Source organism: Elephas maximus, chromosome 9 (assembly GCF_024166365.1).
Source record: "Elephas maximus indicus isolate mEleMax1 chromosome 9, mEleMax1 primary haplotype, whole genome shotgun sequence".
In the NCBI taxonomy this organism is placed as follows: domain Eukaryota; kingdom Metazoa; phylum Chordata; class Mammalia; order Proboscidea; family Elephantidae; genus Elephas; species Elephas maximus.
Window position 1 is genome coordinate 121,533,936 of NC_064827.1, and position 16,026 is coordinate 121,549,961.

A 16,026-nucleotide genomic window follows, 5' to 3' on the forward strand; every position below is an offset into this window, starting at 1 on the left:
CTAGTCTCAAGCTCTGAGGCCTTGAGATATAAACCAGGTGGGCAAGAGGTCCAAGAGAGATTTGGAAAAAGGTGGAATGTGAGGTTTCCCAAAAGCCTCAGGCTCCTTTGATGATTTTTTTTTTTTAAACCGAGGGAGGAAAGGCAATGAGGGACAGAAACACGTCCAACAGGGTGACTGAGATGCTGCCTTCCCCTGACCACACCTTTCCAGCCTGGGCCATTCTTGGATGGTTGTAGGATACTTTTGTACCAGTTGTCATAAGGAAGAGTGGCCCCAAATTTCCTGTTATCTGTACGGATATTGAGGCAAGCAGGAACTTGTCTGGTACAGCATATCCCCTCACTGCAGAGTGTCCACAGCTTGGACTGTATCCCCATGGGTATCCACAGTGTTTATCCCCATTCTGTCTTAACACTCCAGTTTCAGGCCATCCACAAATCGAACATGTAGAAGGGGTGAATTTCTTAAAGAATGTAGAACAGAAAGCTCCAAGCAGTGAATGTGGTGGTAGCAGTTATCTGAGGGTACAGCGGATCATCAGGGAACCAGGAGCCCTGTCCAAGTGCACACCTCCTCCTCACATAGACCCTGTGATTTGTACCAACCCTCCCTCTTCATTCACACCTCATCACTCAGTCCCAACAGGGCCAGGATGCCACAGACTCACTTTTCTGCCATCTCATAGAAGATCATCCGGTCAAAATTGCTTTTGCGCTGCCATTCCTGTACAGACCGCCAGAGTCCCTCCTCCAGGGTCATGGTGGGCTTCAGTCTAGCCAGGGATCGCAGGACTGGGCTAAATACCCATGCATGTCAGTAACTTTCAACAAATACATATTCCATCCCCATCTTGACCCCACCCCTACACACATCCCCTGCCCATCATCACATCTATCTTGCTATTTGTCCGTGACAGTCCCTCTTCCAGTGTTTTAGATTTCAAGTGCTTTTGCCTCCAGAATACCATTAGCTGTTTTGGAATCCAGGGAATCCCTAAGACTGCTGGAAATTTGGGTTTAGTGGACTGTGTCTTTATTCTTGGGTGAGTGCTGGGGAGTGGGGAAAGGAAGAAGATGCCCTCAGTCTTTCAGCCAATGAGAGCAACGTGTATGTGGAAAAACATCCTGTGAATGTGATCAGAGTTCCATATTGATTGACCTGTTGGGAAGCTCAGGGTTGAGAGAGATGTAGGCTCTGCTCTGAAAAGATAAAGCTTCCCACATGACTAATCAGTCTGCCTTCCATTCACAGAAGCCCATGACCCTGCACTTCATTGCCAATTTCGACTCACACATAGTGTAGCTAGGACAGTTTTGCTCTTGTGGGTACTTTTTATGGACTACACTTCATATATTAGGTCATATCGTCTTCTTAGGTCTACTGTTAATGAACTGAAATTGTCTCCTTATTTGATGAGATACTCTAGGGTGAAGATGTACAATGCCTTGCTCAGGATTATAAATCTAAGGAGGACAGAGCCCAAGCGTTTCACCACTATGCATACTCTACCACCTCCCTGTTGTAACTGATACTCTCCAGAGGAATGAGGGTGGGAGTAAACTTAAAGTGGTTGTCCTAGGCCTTGCCCGTTTCACGTCTCCTGAGGCAATGGCCAAAATATGCTCAGCTCTTTTGTTGGAAGGTAAAGACCAGTGGAAGAACGTAGTTTGTGATCTGAGACCAAAATTCACATCATGCCTCCTCACTTTACCACAGCGTTTAAAAAAACCAAAACCAAACCCGTTGGCATTGGGTTGATCCCAACTCATAGTGACACTACAGGACAGAGTAGAACTGCCCCATAGATTTTCCGAGGAGGGGTGGTGGTTTCGAACTGCTGACGTTTTGGTTAGCAGCCATAGAGCTTAACCACTATGCTACCAGGGTTTCTACCGCAGTGTTTAGTCTCTTGAAAATAATTGTTAAGGTAACGATTCCATTATAAAGAATGACTTCACGTACAAGGTGGTCAGCATCAATTGAGACAAGATACCTGAATATGTTGTACACAGGGAGGTGTGTATAATATTATCAGGAATATACCTTCTCATAACATATCCCATCACCCTCATGACCTTCTCTCAAGTGTTCCTAAAGAGCCTAACCTCCATTATGTCTCCCCAAGATCTCTTTGTTTGAAAGCTGCAGGATAATCTCAGCTGTCCCCACTGATTAGGGTACTCACATGAGAAAGCAGGAAAGAGCTTCTGTATCAGGGCTTTGGGGATGGTGCCTCCGGGCCAGAGACTTGAAACATTGCCAACGTCGGTAGTTCTGGTAAACACTCTGGGGATTACAGGAGGAGTCATCCAGCGAAGGCCTGGATTGTGTGACGGCCAGGCTTTTCTCCCCAGAAGAAGCATGTTGGCCTGAGCAAGCCTTCACTTGGGGGAAAATGGAGGCCAGCTGGGCAGCTGGTGGTGGAGCTTGAAGAGAAAGAGCTGGGGACCAAACTCCCCTACAAGCCTGAGTAGCCACAACAGAAGTGGCAGGGATCACAGCAGAGGCTTCCCCATAAGGGGGTGGGGCATGCTCAACTGCCCCACTGGGAGCCTCTGGGGCACTCCAATTAAGTGGGGTCTGCCCCATGACGAAGGTCTGAATTCCAGGGAGCTCTGCTGAACTCCCTTCTGTCCTCACTTGAAAAATGACCTTTGCAGGCCTGGCCCCACAGGGGCCAGAATTCCCAGTGCTTGGCACAAGAAGTGTCCTGGGGAAAGCAGAGAGCCCAAGAGGGGTGCCTGGAAGGCATGATGAAGTCATGAGGGGCCGTGGGTGGTGCATCCAGGGTGTTTGCTGTGGAGGTCCAGGAGTGTGTGGGGGAAAGGGCAGTACAGTGAAAGGAGACATGGAGGCACCAGGATTCATGGTCGTATCCGGTCCCAGCACTGGAGTTGCTGTTGATACAAAGGAAAAGTTTAAATGGAGGTGGAGGAAAGGCAAGGAAGTGTTAGGTCATCCGAATTCCCTGCCTGGTCACTGGGAATCAGCACAATGAATCTCGAGTGATGGGCAACAGTATGGAAGGGGGAATTGGTGAAGACTGCAAAAAATCCTGAGATTGAATTAGCTGTTCCTTCCTTCCAGGTTACTGGTAGAGAACTTGTGAGGAGTTCAACCAGACTCCCAGGCCCCTGTCTACCAAGAACTAAGAGGCCCAAGCTATCACTGACTCACAGAACCTGTATCAGGAATCCCAGGCAGACAGGCTGCCACTCTCATAAGCTTTTTCCAACCCATGGAAAAGGGTTGACATCCACTCTGTCCGAAATGCCCCCAGCAGACTCACTGGCAGGGAAGGGACTTTCTGAAGTAGAAAGTGTCCTCTAGATTTTCTTGAAGGAGTGAGTCTTTGAGAGTTTTCCCCATCTCCTCCTGAGTGTTTCTTTTCATGATGTCTGCTACAAAACCTCTTTCCTTCTTTCCCCAACACCCTGTCTCATTTTTCTAATCTGCCTCTTCAAGCCTTCCTAGGTGGGATATTCTGGGTGGTATTAAGAGTCCACTCCTTTTTCCTGCTCAGACAGCTTGTCCCCAGGGGACGTGTCAAACTTGAATTCCCAAGGGTTGGACGGGTGGCAGGAATCTGATAACACACCCCCTCCCTCCTGGCCTACCCCCTCCTGAAGACATCTCCACAGGCTTGGGCACTGACCACAGCTGTCTGGCAGCCTTCAGCACATGAAATCGCCACGTCCTGGACTCAGAGCGTGATCTGGCTGCAACAGATGCTCATGGATCCAAGAAAAGGAGGGAAAAGTTTGAATCCAAACAGGAGTAGAATGTAGGACTGCAGACATTCTACAGTGGGGGAGGGGTGGAGGGCAGGTTGGGATGAGGAGACATTCCATGAAAGGGATCTGACAGGTAGGCAAAAGCTACATGTTTCCTTCAAATTACAGTTGACAACACAAATCATGTGAACCTCTTCTGGCCATTTGTCGGTTCTTTCTTAGATCCAGAGCACAAAGGCTCTACTCTAGACTTCAATTCTTATCAACATACCTAGTTTTGTGCCCCTATACCCACCGTGTTCCCCAACTCTAGGTGGTAGGTTCTTGAATTGTTACAAGGGCACCAGTACTTCATGAGCAAAATTCAGGACACTTTGTCTAATGGAAGGTGCGGTCCTTAATAGAGACAAGGAATGTGAGTGTTTGAAATTAGGGTTTTCTGAGAAGTTCCATTGTGTTTGGTGTGTGTGCATACAGTATTGTATCCATTATTGTTTAGGAAGCAGTCCTTGTGTCCCTGAACTCCCATTCGTTACTGAGAACTCTGGGGGTTTCCAGTCTTACCCATGATCCTTTTTCCTGGAAAGCCCCACTGTATTAAAGGAAGGCCAACAGGCTGTAATTCCATGACCAGAAGTAGATTCCTGTTGTTTCTCAGGTTATTATATTGTACATTCATATTCAAGGATCATATTCCTAACGAGTGTAATTCAGTAATTAAAGAAAGATACCACTGAAAAGTCAAACAGTTCCAGATAGATTGTACAGTGGCAACGCCTCCCCCAACCCCCACACCTTTTCTTGGCAACCAGATTCTCCATCTGAGTGGAAATCGATGATATTTTCTATTTGTTTTTCCTCTTTCCAAAAATATTGTATGTGACTGAGGGTAACTAACAGAAGCTATGCTCATTTATCCGGAGTGCTTTCAGTTTCCTTTTTTTCATTATACAATTAAGGTGTGTTCCTGTATAGACATACCCCGTGCCGTATATATATTTTCCATTAAAATTAATGCAAGCTTGTGTGTTTATAGTTTTTTTTTTTTTTTTTTTCCTTTCTGGATCAATGATCCTATTTGTATTCTTACATACACCCTAGATTGTAGAATGAGAACTTTAACATTTTCGTAAGCTTCAAATTACCGCGAAATAGGCTTGCTGGATTTAGCAAGTAAAATATAGGACTCCAAGGAATCCCTGTGTAATATGGGGACATGCTTCCAAGAACACTGCACCAGCAGGACTCCACAAAAACATTAGTCGTTGTTTCTCAAAAATTTGAAGTTGACAAGTGGCCTGCATTTTTTCTGGCAAACCTACGGAGGTAAAAAAAAAAAAAAAACCTTGGTTATTATAACTTACTCACCCTGTAAGAACAAAACTGAATTTGCAGTCAGAAGGTCAGAGTTAGAATCTTGGTTTCATAAACATACAAACAGTGCCCAAACGAAACCAGCACATCAATTATACATAATCTTTCAGGTCATTTTGATCATCTGGGATATTCAATGGTCATCAAACACCCTGGAGCTCTTGGGCTTAGTGGGTATGGGAGCAGATACAAGGACAAGGGAGCAGAAAATCTATTTCTCTGAAACTAAATGAGCTTAGGAATCAACTTGAGCAATCAAGAGCCCTGGGTTCTTCAGGTGTTAGATAGAGCCCCATGGCCCTAAAATGGGTGGGTATCTTGAGGCCAAAACAGGATTCTACTCACCAAAGTCAAATCACACACACACTTGCTCCCATCTAACCCCTCCCTGGCCATTCTGAGCCCTGAAGCCCTCCACACACCCTTGCACTTTGGAATCCAGGCTCATCAAGCTATGTGCTCATATCTTTGTGGGAGTCATGGTAGAATGTTCATTCAATAAAATATGTTTGAATTTTTTTAATCATGAACATAATTTTCAGTGTATTAAAATGAGTTGAAGAGCACTCATTTTGTTGTCATTTCAGGAAGAGACACTTGAAGCAAAATTAGTCATGGATGATGAAGGGTGCTGACCCCTAGTAGTTGCAGTGAGAAAAGTAATGTGAGACCCACTTTAATCCTGCTCTCACAGCAGTAGTGGCCTTCAGATGGGAGGGTGTAAGGAAAGGAGAGAGGCATGAAGGAGGAGTGTTCCACACTGATAGCCTTCACTCAGAAAACTTCTCTGCTGGCACTAACTTAGATTCTTGTCCCTGGGGAAGATATTTTGACTCAAGAGGGTAATGTAGACAAAGGCAATAGCAGTCGTATTGTAGTGGAGAAGCAGAGAATTGGAAGCTCAGAAGAGACAAGGGTTCTTCTCCCTTCTTTGCTACAATTATGTAACAAAGTCATTTCAGAATGTGGACCTCATGAATTGCCTTGTGTTATCTGAGTTTTACCTGAAATATAAACCTGATAAGACCAGATGAATATTTCTATCTTCACCATCCACAGTGTTTGCCCAACCACTGCCTCCAAGCAGCTTCTGCCTGTCTGTTAATTGCCAACACCTTAATTCTCTGCAACCAGGTCGTAGCTTCTTGCGTGCATCTAACTTTATATTTTCTCTGGCACCTACAATGAACAGCTCTATTCATGTCTTAGCTTAGATGATGAAGTCAGATTCAATAAAACTGCCCTGATATTTTTAAAAGCTAGTCATGGGGATCGAGAAAAGTAAAATCTTGGTGACTTTTCTTAGGACTTGAGCTTCTACCATGGAGCAACCTTAACTGCTTTTCAATCTAGGCTGATGGTGGGGCAAATCAGTGCATGTAGTCCTTCAAGAAAAGCAGACTTGCTCTTTGATACTTCCGCTTGCCGGTTAAAAATATATATAGTCCATCAATTTTTTCCCATTGTACATGCTTATTTGGATTTAGGACCATTGGATTTGAATGAGTGAGCCCAGAGCCAATGATTTAAACATTGCATTGTGGAGGAACATTAATGTCCACATTCTGCAATGTGTGTTTCCACTGCCTGAAAATGTTCAACCATGGAAACATATGTGATTAAATTAGCCCATAGGAAATTTGCTACTACTGGCTGTGAAAGCACAAAGCCAAAAGTCCTTTGGAACTGGCTCTCTGACCATCCCTGTAGAAAAACTCTAAGGCCTGCACTGACCACTGAAAAAAATCATCTCTGTTCTTGGGTCATGGAACACAGACGACAGATGATCTTCCACCCAACCTCAGAGGAAATGATAAAACATGATGACTGAGTCTTATTCAGCTACAGTGACTTCTCTCTCAGCCTGTGCACTTGCAGGCTCCATGTGTTGACTCTGTAGGGTCATGCAGAGAGTCATCCAAGGAGTGAGAAATCATAAAAATCTTGCAATTTCCAGAGAAAGGATATATGATTATTGAGTTTTTTCTTAAAAAAAATAAAAAAACCTTAAAAGCAATACAATGATGCAATTCCGGTGCGGATATTTTAAGGGCTAGCAGGAATAATTAATTTATATTATAAAAAAAAAGGAATAATTTCTTTTTTTCCCACAGTGCCTGCTGTGTAGATAGGAAGGAAGTAACACTGGCTGTGAAGTATTCCTAATTCCAAAACAAGAGAAAAGTAAACTGAAGTACACATATTGAGGACTTTTCCCTGAAGAGATCTCTTAGCATGCATTCCTAGAAGATTTGTAGAGCGAGGGACAGTGAGAGTACCGTATAGTGCATGTAAAAACGCAAATACAATGTAGCTGGAAGTGTAGAGGCAGGTGATGTGAACATCCAGCATTTCTTATTGCAAGGCAGTCTGGGAGGCTCGAATTATCAGCAGGGCTGCCTGAGGCTAAAACGGCCCTTGGATGATAGAGTTGTGTCCTATGGGGTCGCTGTGAGTCAGAATCCACTCACAACAAAGGGTTTGCCTTAGGTAAGGAGCCCTCAAGGTGCAAGGCTAAGCCCGCCCTGCTCTAGGAGCTCACGCATGCGCACAACCTCAGGGACAGGGCTCTGGGGCGCGCGAACTGCCGCCCTCTAACGGCCTCAGGCGTCAGTTGCAGAAGGTCCCCTTCAGGGAGGCGCGCGGCAGGAGCAGGGAAGGCAGGGTCCCTAAGGGTAGGCCTCGCGGCTGGGCGGGGCTGTGCCAGGGGAGGCCTCAGACCCTGCACACAGGAGCGCACCGCTCTTCCGCTTTCTCCTCGCTCAGTTCTATTACAAAGGAAGGTAAGGGACACGCAAACATCCTTGGTAATGTTGCTGCTATGCTTTACCCTCCTGTAGGCTCTTGGGTTATTCGCAGGCGTGGGTTTTGCATTGGGAGACCCCCTTTCACTGTGTAGAATTCAGTGCCCTCAGGTTGCCAGCTTGTCCTGTGCTGGCGGTATTTATACCACGGGAAATGGCGAAGGCTGCATCTCAGGACTGCAGTGATTGTTTTCCTAATTGGTGGGCTGAAAATGAGGGGGGAAATTTCAATAATGCCTCTTTAAACTGACAAGTGTGTCAAGTCATTATCTGTTGCGTTCTGAAGAATACCTAATTTTGAACAATCTAAGGATTTGAAAAGCACTCTCTGTTTAAGCACAGAAAGAGCTCGTGTCAAGGAAAATTCAGTGACGTTCCAGTGTATGACCTCGTTTCTCTTAGGTTTTCCTTGTTAACATAAGAAACATATGAACCAACATTCATGTTCAAATGACACTGATTTCCTCAGGAAGTGAGTGACTTTGCTGAATTGACTAAAAACCAAGCATTTGTTTGCAGTGTCCTGCGTGGAATCATGATTGACTTGCAAGCATGGTGGGTTAAGGATGCAAGAGGTTTGCCAAGATCTACAAAAGCCTCCTGCTGATGATGTGTGTGTAAAAGATTTCCAGCCACGAGTACTGCATGTTCGATTGAAATCAGTAAATTGTATGTCACTCCTCCATGTGTATCTGGGACATTTTGTAGGTGTGTATAATTCTGCAGAAGGGCGGTGCGGGTGTGTAATCCTTTGGCAGCACACAACTGTGTGTGCATTTGAGGCTGTAAGTTGTTGTATTTGTGTTTCCATCCTGGAGGGGTGGAGGGAGTGTCAGTGGGTGCATTTGGAATGTGAGGCACGTGTGTATATTAAGAGGCTGTCGGTGGTCTGTGTGTGTACTTGAGGAGATGAGAGAGTTTTGTGTTTGATTTTTGAGGGTGGATACTTGTGTGGTGTTGTGTGTATCTTGAAATAGGACAGAGATGTAGTTGTGAGGTTCGTAGGGATTGTGAGAATTGAGGGGTGTGGGTGCTTCTATGCCTGTTATTTGGGAGTCTGTTGGCCATGTGTTTCTGTGAATTCACAGTTCGGGGGTTGTGTATGTGTGAATGGGTTCTTAGGAAAGCGATATTTGTATGTGTAGGTTGGCGGTGTCTGTATGCATATTTGTGGTTCAGTATGAGTGTATTTTGTGGGAATGTGCAGGGCATGAGATACAGGCGTGTGCACTCAGAGACTCGGAGGTGAGCTCTTTACAATTTGTGGCTCGAGGGAATACTTAGGGCGTGGCCCCCCTGCTGTGAATTTTGGGTCATCCTGTGTACCTAATAGCAGGTTTGGAGTGGGTTTCTCTGCTGTACATTTGGGCATCTGAGGGAGTGTGCCTGTGTGTATTAGTTTGGGTGTAGGGCCTGTTCTTTTTGTGTATTTGGGGACTGAGAGAGGATCGCTGGTGTGTATTCAGGGCATGTTGTACAGTTGTGTTGCTTTGGGTGCTTTTCTGGAGTTGCACATGCATTCTTCCATGTTCGGTCTGGGATTTGTGTGATTCTGTACACTAGAAAAATTGAAATTGATTTCTGTTTGAGTATTTTGGATTGTTGGAGTATGTGTAGGCAGGCATCATGACGTTTTATTAGTATTGGAAGATACAGGGTCGTTGTTGCATACTTTCAGTACCCTGGATAATTTAGGTTAGATTTAGGGTATGAGGCCAGTTGTATGGGTAAAGAACTTGTGTGTTTCATGAAGGGGCATGGCAGTTTGGATGAATATTTTCCAGGGCTGTGTGTACTCTTTTTCAGTAGAGAGTATGGTGTATTCTGGAAAATGAGGACAGTGTGTCTGATGAGAATATGGGGCTGTGTGTTTGCACAGGGTGTGGGAGAACTGTGTTTACATGTAGTAGAGGCATGTTGATATGGTTATGTGTGAGATACTGAGAATGTGGCAGCTTTGGAACGTGAGATACGGACCTGGAACGGGGTTCCAGTGTATTTGTTCAGGATGTGCAAGAGATATTTCATTGTGAATGGGGAGTATATATTGGTGTGTGTAAGTCACGAGTGGGTGGGTGAATTATTCTTGGAGAATTCTACAAGTGTTTCTTTGGAGAATGTTAGGGTGTTTCTAGGTGTGTTTGGGCATGTTCGGAGGTTGGGGAAGAGAGGCTGTATTCTAGAGACGTGTGATAATCTATAGTGTTTTGGGTGATGTATACTTTGAGAAATTGAGGCTATATGTGTGTGTGTATGTGTCAGTGTGTTGTGTCTGGCACGTGTGAGCCCGTGGCCACTTAGGGGTGTGGGCTGTGTGTGTATATTAGCTAGAGTGCAAGGATTGTTGGTGTTTTGGAGTTTTATCTGCATCCTTGAATGTGTGCGGTGTATGAACATGGTTGGGTTTTGGGTGAGTGTATGGGGGATTCGTGTCTGTATGAAAGCAGTTGACGTTCCTCTTTGTGCCTACTCTGGTCTAATTCTTGCGGAATTTGGTGGTGTAGCTTGTATGTGCATTTTTAGTGTCCATGTGGTGTACTTACATATGTTAATACTAAAGGTCGTATGCAGTTGTGAGTTTATTTGGTGTCACTGGTTTTCGGGGCTGTTTATTCTGGAGGATGTGGGAGGTTCAGGATGTACATTTGGAAACTGAGAGGGTTTATATAAATGGTGCCTGCATTTTGGAATTGTGTATTATTAGTGTTTAGAGATGTGGGTTTTGGTGTGTGTCTGTGGCTTATGAAGTGAGATTTTGAACTTGGTGGTGTTAGAGAGCTAGATTGTGTGTACGGTGTTCAGTGAGTATATATGTACTGTTTGTTGTACGTGTGTGTGTTCAGGCACGTGTGGAGAGTATATACATCGTCGTAGTAATGACTGTGAGTGTTCATGGTCCGTACGGTTTTTGTTGTAAAACTATAAGCAGCAGGATGTGGTATGTTTGTATATTCAGGTTGTGGGTCATAGTTGTATGTGTGTGTTTAGGAGTTGTGAGCTGTGTGTTCTGGAGATATATAGTGACGTTTGGTTTACATATTATGGGTGGGAGTTGAAGGTCCTTCTCGTGGTGCAGGTGGAATGTGTGTACATGTTAATAGGAAAGTGGATCAGGTATGCTGGCATCGGCTCCTATTAACTTGGGATACTAGGTGGTGCTTATCTCTGCCCACTGGGGGTCAGTGACATCAGGCTAGTACCTTGAAATTAGCCATGGCAGGATGACTTCTATCAGGTGAGTTGTCAATCTTCACAAAGCAGACTTGCAGCACTTGCAGTGGAGAGTGAATGGATAAATATTTACCAACACATCATTGGTCAGTGTGTGTGTGTGCGTGTCTGTGTGTGTGTGCGCGCGCACGTGTGTGTGTCATTCTATCTGTCTGTGTATCTGCCTGTGTATCGTTAGAATGTGTTAAGCAAGAACATATAGACATCGTAGGGGGACTCTATTGGAGAGTGTGAGTGGAGCGTTTGGGGGACTTAGGCCCTTCTATATGTCCATGGGAAAGAGGTGTGGCAATATTGTATCCTTTCATCTCATTTTTCAATCTCTATCCCTAACAAATAACCTGAGAAGCCAGAATATATGAAGAAGAATGGGGCATCAGCAGTGGAGGAATGTCACTGACAACCTGGGATACGCAGATGACACTGCCTGGTGACAATGAAGAAAACTCGAAGAACTACCTGATGAAGGTCAGAGACCACAGCCTTCAGTGTGGATTACACTTGAACATAATGGAAATGAAAATCTTCCCACTGGAAAGACAAAGTAAAAAGAGACATATATGAAGTTGTCAAGGATTTCATGCCCCTTGAATCAACAGTTAAGAACCATGAAAACAGTAGTCAGGACATCAAAGGACTTTTGCCTTGTGCAAATCTGCTGCAAAAGACGTTCTTAAAAGACGTCCTTACAGTTGTAAAAATGCAAGATGTCACTTTGATAAGAAAGGTGCACCTGACCAATCCTGGCTTGCCAATCCCACCAAAAGTCTGTCCCTCAGAGCTAGGGAGGCTTTCTAAAGTCAAACAGCACCAGTAACTCAGGAGGTATGGAAAACTCAGTGTTAGCTCCTGGGCCTGGGAAGAGAGGACTGCAAGAACCCTGAGATGACAGGACCTCGGTCAGCTGAAAAACAGCCAGATACAGATTTGCACAGCCAGAATCCCTCCAGCCTTGGTTGTGGGTAGGGTGAACCTTCTGATGTGACCCAGTGCTGAGAGGCGTGAGATGCAGGTGAAGGCCTCAGTCACACCTGTGCAGGTATGTGTGGCCTGGTCTAGCTTTGTTGGCTCAGGGGAGCTGACAGGTAAGGGAGATGAGGAACTGGTCTGTTTTCCTTGAACAATCTGGAGGAAGATGACAGTTCCATTCTTATAGTAGGGCTCCCCAGCCTCACCCCTTGTTTCTTCTGTCACAGGTGGCCTCAGGATCTGAAAGATAGAATGGAATGGTTTCCTCTGGTGTGTCTGATCAGTTGATTGGGATCCCCACCTTCCCAGGCAGGCGTGGTGCCAGTTCAGTGGGAGTGGGAGAAGCAACGCAGTGGTTTGGGTCAGGTAAGTGACAGGGGAGGCCATGGGGAAGCCCTGCCCCTGAGAAAGGGTGGGGAGAGTAGATCTAGAGAGCTTGGGGAAGCCCACCTGTGAATAGACATGGCTCTTACTTCCCTGAGACCTTTCTTTTCTGAAGCCTCAGGATGCTGCTAGCACTGGGAGCCTCATCTCAGCGTCCTGTTTTTCTGATAGGGTGATCTGACCTTCTTTATTTTCCCCCACGTCATGTCCAGCTTCAAACACACCAGAGGATGTCAAATGACCATGGTGGACCCCAGGTGACTGCACACACGCCTCCTACCTCACTTGGACCACCCAAAGACTTCTTCACCTTAAGGTGAGTGTCCTTCATGATGGTGGATTCTACTGCCCAAAAGTGTACTGATACCTCTTTGTGGAATGATCCAGTAACTGCTTCTCTGTAGTACAAATGGATTCCTTGTAGCCTTGCCAGCCTGCTTCATATTTTACTCCCAACATGATGACTGTAGTTGGTACTATATGTACTCTTTTGTTGGGAGAATGGTGGTTGGCCTTCTTTTATATTGCAAAATATGACATATTTTAAATATAATATTTGATCAATAATACATGCTAGGATTTCATAGGTTTGTTTTCATTTGGTTTTGAATATTCTTGTTGATTTTGTTCCTTTGTTTTTAGAAATCACCCCCCATGCTTTCTGCCTCCAGCCCTCCTAGCTATCAAGCTGCTGTATGTCTTTGCATATTGTAGATTTTCATGTAAGTGGGATCATGCAATAATTTTTCTTGGGATTTCAGTTATTTCATTCAGAACAGTGTTTTCAAGGTTCATCCACTTATTGAAAATAACAGAATCATATTGCTCTGTATGGCTGCATAATATTGCATGTATCTATATGTCACGTTTTGTGTATCCAGTCGTCTTTTCATGGACACTAGGGTGGTTTCCACCTTTTTGATTCAGTGAGTAATGTTGCAGTAAACATCAGTGTCCATGTATGTGTTTTCTTACTTTCAGTTCTTTTGTGTATATGCCCAGGAGTGGAATGACAGGGTCATATGGCAATTCTTTGTTAGATTATTTGAGGAGCCACCAAACTGTGTACTACAGGGGCTGCAGGACCTCAGATGCACACTAGCAATGCACATGGCTCCCAGCTTCTTCCATTCTCACTAACGCTCTTTTGTTTGTTTTTGTTTTTGTTTTCTGGCAATAGCCGTCATTGGGACGTGGACTGATACCTCATTGTGATTTTGATTTGCATTTCCCTAATGACTGATGATGCCTCTTTTCATGTGCATACTGGCCATTTGTATTTTCTTAGGAATAATGCTTATTTATGCCTTTTGCCACTTTCTTAAATTGGGTAGTTTGTGTTTCTGTGTTTAGTTCTAGGCACTCCTTCTATTTCTGAATATAAAACCCTTTTTTAAGGAATATAGAGATTCCATGTATGCTCTCGCAACCTGTAGTTGTCTTCGCTTTCTCGATAGTGCTCACTGATGCACAAAAGATTTAAATTCACCAACAGAAATTTATCTATTTGTTTCTTATGTCATATCTACGAAAGTGTGTGGGGGGGAAACATGAAATATAACTCTGATGCTTAATTTTAAGGGTTTTATGGTTTTAGTTCTCATATTTAGGTCATCTATCCCGTTCAAGTAAATTTTTCTGTGTGGTGTGGAATACGTGTCCACCTTCATGCGTTTCTGTGTGGAGATCCAGTTGTCCGAACATCATTTGTTAAAGAGACCATTCTTTGCACATTGAATGGACGTAGCATTATTGCTGAAACAAATTGAGCAAAAAAAAAAAAAGACTACAAATTCATTTCTGGACCCTCAATTCTATTTCTTTGGTCTCTGTCTATTCTTATGGCAGAACCAGAATGTTTAGTGTACTGCATGTGCTTACTGCTATTTTAAATCTTGAAGTGTGTGTCCTATAGTTTGTTCTTCTTTTCCAAGATTGTTTTGTATATTGAGAACACTTTGTGGATTGCAATATATAAATTATACATAGGTGGTATATTTTCTTGGTTCTTGTGTGCTTGATTTTCTTTGCTTTATTTAATTTGTAAGTGGTAAGACATTTTAAGACATGGATACTGAGATTTAGGAGAGAGGAATGGGAGAGTCTCAGCATCTTGACCCAGGAATGAAAATCCCACAGCAAGACTGCATGAAGGAAATTGCTGCAAGGGCTGATGATGTACAGAGCCGGGAGATAGGAGATGATTTTTATCAGTGAACAGTACCTGTTTTAGACCTTTCCACAAGAATGGTCAGGGAGCCGGGTCCAAAGGACTTTTGGCTTCGCCCTTTCATGGCCAATCTTGGTAAGTTTCATATGGGCTTATTTAATCACATATGCTTCCAGGGTCAAAGATTTTCAATTAGAAAAATAAATTGCAGAATTGGACATGCTTGTTTCTCCACAATGCAATGTTTGAATATTGGACTTGACTTCACTCGTTCAAATCCAGTGGCCCCACTTCCTTGAGTGTACATCATGGGAAAAAAATGGATAGACCAACTGACAAGCAGAAGAATCAAGGAGCAAGCCTGCTTTTCTTGAGTGCCTAGATACAATGATTTGCCTGACCATTCCCATAATAGGAAAGTCTGGATTGAACATCCTTTATGTTTGCCTTATGGTAGAAGTTCAAATCCCGAGAAAAGTTGCCAATATTTTACTTATATAAATCACAAGTAGCTTTAAAAAATATTACGATGATTTTCTTGACTCTCTCTAACTGTATCATCTAAGCTGTGAGTAGAGTTGTACATTGTACCTGCCAGAGAGAATACAAAGAAAGGCACATGCAAGAAAGTACCCTCTGGCTGCAGAGGAATTTCCAGAGAGGCAGAAGCTGCTTGGAGGCTCTCTTTTCACAGAGGTTGGGCAAACACTGTGGATGCTGTAGATAGAAATATTGATAGGGTCCCATCAGTTTTATAATTCAGATAACAATCAGAAATCATGAAGCAATTCGTGAGGACCACATTAAAAATTGACTTTCTCACATAATTGTAGCAAAGAGGAGAGAAGAACCCTTGTCTCCTCTGGATGAATTCTCTGCTTTTCCACTACAAAGTTACTGCTGTTGCATTTTTCTACATTTCCTCTTGAGTCAAAATATCTTCCTACAGGGATAAGAAACTATTTTAGTGCCCAAACCCGTTGCCTTTGAGTCCATTCTGACTCATCGTGAACCCACAGGACAGAGTAGAACAGCTTGTTAGGGTTTTCAGCGGGCACCTGGAGGATTCAAACTGCCAACCTTTTAGTTAGCAGCCATACCTCTTAAGCACTACACCACCAGGGTTGTTAGTGCCAGTGAGGACACTTTTTGAGTGAAGGCGATCAATGTGGAACTCTCCTCCTCACCCTCTCTCTGCTGCCCCTACAGCTGCCCATCCAGAAACCGCTACTGCTCTGACAGCTGGATTTAAGTTGGCCTCACATTTCTTATTTTTTCAGACTGCAGCAGGTGATAAAAATCTTCTGTTTCTCCATCTTTGGCTTTAGTGGTTGGTGTGTAAATTTGAATAATAGTC

General features: G+C 44.1%; 1 long non-coding RNA gene across 1 annotated transcript in view; it reads left to right on the forward strand.

The window, feature by feature from the left end:
* LOC126082773 (uncharacterized) overlaps positions 1–16,026 on the forward strand; it is a 55,669-nt gene that overhangs the window by 17,999 nt on the left and 21,644 nt on the right. The window contains exons 3-4 of the long non-coding RNA XR_007518645.1: positions 12,343–12,481; positions 12,712–12,815. This is a non-coding gene — a long non-coding RNA (uncharacterized LOC126082773). The remainder of the gene's footprint in view (positions 1–12,342; positions 12,482–12,711; positions 12,816–16,026) is intronic.